Source organism: Drosophila takahashii, unplaced genomic scaffold (assembly GCF_030179915.1).
Source record: "Drosophila takahashii strain IR98-3 E-12201 unplaced genomic scaffold, DtakHiC1v2 scaffold_98, whole genome shotgun sequence".
Lineage (NCBI taxonomy): Eukaryota > Metazoa > Arthropoda > Insecta > Diptera > Drosophilidae > Drosophila > Drosophila takahashii.
In genome coordinates, this window is record NW_027221772.1 from 15,072 (window position 1) to 18,888 (window position 3,817).

At 33.7% G+C, this 3,817-nt stretch overlaps 1 non-coding gene across 1 annotated transcript; it reads left to right on the forward strand.

Moving 5' to 3' along the window:
• Window positions 1–1,607: 1,607 nt before the first annotated feature.
• Window positions 1,608–3,602, forward strand: LOC138914792 (small subunit ribosomal RNA). Its single transcript, XR_011420599.1, has one exon. It is a non-coding gene; the product is annotated as a small subunit ribosomal RNA (ribosomal RNA).
• The last annotated feature ends 215 nt before the right edge of the window (window positions 3,603–3,817 follow it).

Consider the following 3,817-nt stretch of genomic DNA (forward strand, 5'->3'; position numbering starts at 1 on the left):
GGGGCCGCAGTACGAAAAATACCCAATATTTAGACGTCGTGGCCAAAAACATATATAGGGAGGCAGTGCTCGCCGACCGGCCGTATTGTTCAAAATTTATGTTTATCATATTATTTTGGCAATGCTATATATAAATGATATCTTATACATATAATTCAATTATAGCGATATGGAAATACCACATTATATGTATAAAGAAAAAAAATGTATAATAAAATATACATTGACATACAAATATGGCTAGTTGTATGGATATGCCGTATTCATTATATGGATACGGCATATAGATTATATGGATATGACCAAAAAATAATTCATAAAGAAATTATATGAATATGGCAGAAATAATTGGTTATATTAATATGATCAAATAATACTTTATATAAAAAAGTGAATATCTTTGGTTGGGTGGCAAAGAGAATTAAATATCCCGATATATAGACGTCGTGGCCAAAAACTACTATAGGGTGAAGTGCTTGTCTGTTGGTCTATATATATACATATAATATTTTATGTGTACACATTATTATTATAGATAGTTAATATCTATCGTATGGGTGGCAAACGGAATTAAATAATTTCGATATTTAGACGTCGTGGCCAAAAACTACTATAGGATGGTCAGTGGTTGTCCACCAATTAATTATTGAACAAACCATATGAATATCATATGCTGTTGTCAATATAATGTATATCAATAATAATAAAAAAATAAGGATGGTACAGTAAGTAGTCCATCTACTATTGAACAAAATATATTATAATATATACTTTTGTTATCAATAGAACAACATATATTAAAATCAAAATATTATCCGTATAAATTTGTTTCTTAAATGAAATTAAGACTTGGCTACGCGGTTAATATTATAAACCCATGATAATAAGGTGAAACAGAGGTCAAGTTTCTATTATATATAGAATAACAAAATTGTTTCCGACTTTATCGTTAATCTTTGGTGGCAGGTATATATGATAATTTATATTAAATTATTATATCCCTGTCGTTTGGGCACAGAGTATCGCTTGCCGGTACAATGTGTTTACAAAAAGCATTATAATAAAATATAATTGCAATATTAGTGATCAAAATAATTTCATATGCGCTCGGTTTTATATCATATATTACCAGAGAGTTATATGGAAAAGATAAATTTTAAATTTATCATCAAAATGCAAATGATTTAACTCAATATTTATATTGGTTAAACAAAAATTGTACATGTGTGGATACAATAATTATGTATGTTGAACAAAAATGATATTTTAGAATGAAATATGTATATATAATATAATAAAAAACTTATAGAAAGAACAATATATATTGAAAATTGTGTTATAAAAAAGTTGTACTTTTTCTTTAACATCAATTATAAACTTGTTATATTAGTGGCGAAACAAGTAAAAATTAAAGAACGTATACGAATGCCATATAAAAATAGCCGTATTCGAATTAAAATAGAATTATTTCACAAAGCAAAAAAAAAATATTGAATTAAAATCAATATTTAAGAAAAACCGAACATATAAAATGGAAATAAAATCTATTATATTTATATTACTAATTTCTATTCAAAAAATATGAATGAAATATGAACGAAAACATTATTCTGGTTGATCCTGCCAGTAGTTATATGCTTGTCTCAAAGATTAAGCCATGCATGTCTAAGTACACACGAATTAAAAGTGAAACCGCAAAAGGCTCATTATATCAGTTATGGTTCCTTAGATCGTTAACAGTTACTTGGATAACTGTGGTAATTCTAGAGCTAATACATGCAATTAAAACATGAACCTTATGGGACATGTGCTTTTATTAGGCTAAAACCAAGCGATCGCAAGATCGTTATATTGGTTGAACTCTAGATAACATGCAGATCGTATGGTCTTGTACCGACGACAGATCTTTCAAATGTCTGCCCTATCAACTTTTGATGGTAGTATCTAGGACTACCATGGTTGCAACGGGTAACGGGGAATCAGGGTTCGATTCCGGAGAGGGAGCCTGAGAAACGGCTACCACATCTAAGGAAGGCAGCAGGCGCGTAAATTACCCACTCCCAGCTCGGGGAGGTAGTGACGAAAAATAACAATACAGGACTCATATCCGAGGCCCTGTAATTGGAATGAGTACACTTTAAATCCTTTAACAAGGACCAATTGGAGGGCAAGTCTGGTGCCAGCAGCCGCGGTAATTCCAGCTCCAATAGCGTATATTAAAGTTGTTGCGGTTAAAACGTTCGTAGTTGAACTTGTGCTTCATACGGGTAGTACAACTTACAATTGTGGTTAGTACTATACCTTTATGTATGTAAGCGTATTACCGGTGGAGTTCTTATATGTGTTTAAATACTTGTATTTTTTCATATGTTCCTCCTATTTAAAAACCTGCATTAGTGCTCTTAAACGAGTGTTATTGTGGGCCGGTACAATTACTTTGAACAAATTAGAGTGCTTAAAGCAGGCTTCAAATGCCTGAATATTCTGTGCATGGGATAATGAAATAAGACCTCTGTTCTGCTTTCATTGGTTTTCAGATCAAGAGGTAATGATTAATAGAAGCAGTTTGGGGGCATTAGTATTACGACGCGAGAGGTGAAATTCTTGGACCGTCGTAAGACTAACTTAAGCGAAAGCATTTGCCAAAGATGTTTTCATTAATCAAGAACGAAAGTTAGAGGTTCGAAGGCGATCAGATACCGCCCTAGTTCTAACCATAAACGATGCCAGCTAGCAATTGGGTGTAGCTACTTTTATGGCTCTCTCAGTCGCTTCCCGGGAAACCAAAGCTTTTGGGCTCCGGGGGAAGTATGGTTGCAAAGCTGAAACTTAAAGGAATTGACGGAAGGGCACCACCAGGAGTGGAGCCTGCGGCTTAATTTGACTCAACACGGGAAAACTTACCAGGTCCGAACATAAGTGTGTAAGACAGATTGATAGCTCTTTCTCGAATCTATGGGTGGTGGTGCATGGCCGTTCTTAGTTCGTGGAGTGATTTGTCTGGTTAATTCCGATAACGAACGAGACTCAAATATATTAAATAGATATCTTCAGGATTATGGTGTTGAAGCTTATATAGCCTTCATTCATGGTGGCAGTAAAATGTTTATTGTGTTTGAATGTGTTTATATAAGTGGAGCCGTACCTGTTGGTTTGTCCCATTATAAGGACACTAGCTTCTTAAATGGACAAATTGCGTCTAGCAATAATGAGATTGAGCAATAACAGGTCTGTGATGCCCTTAGATGTCCTGGGCTGCACGCGCGCTACAATGAAAGTATCAACGTGTATTTCCTAGACCGAGAGGTCCGGGTAAACCGCTGAACCACTTTCATGCTTGGGATTGTGAACTGAAACTGTTCACATGAACTTGGAATTCCCAGTAAGTGTGAGTCATTAACTCGCATTGATTACGTCCCTGCCCTTTGTACACACCGCCCGTCGCTACTACCGATTGAATTATTTAGTGAGGTCTCCGGACGTGATCACTGTGACGCCTTGTGTGTTACGGTTGTTTCGCAAAAGTTGACCGAACTTGATTATTTAGAGGAAGTAAAAGTCGTAACAAGGTTTCCGTAGGTGAACCTGCGGAAGGATCATTATTGTATAATATCCTTACCGTTAATAAAAAAATTTGTTAATACAAATTTAATACAAATTACCAATATATATATATACATAATAATTATAATAATAATTATACCAAAAATATGATCTTAAAAGTAAAAGATCAAATAAATTTCGAACAAGCAAATCGAAATATTGTAATAATATAATATTATTACAAATAAATTAAATAGAAACAAACATAAAATTC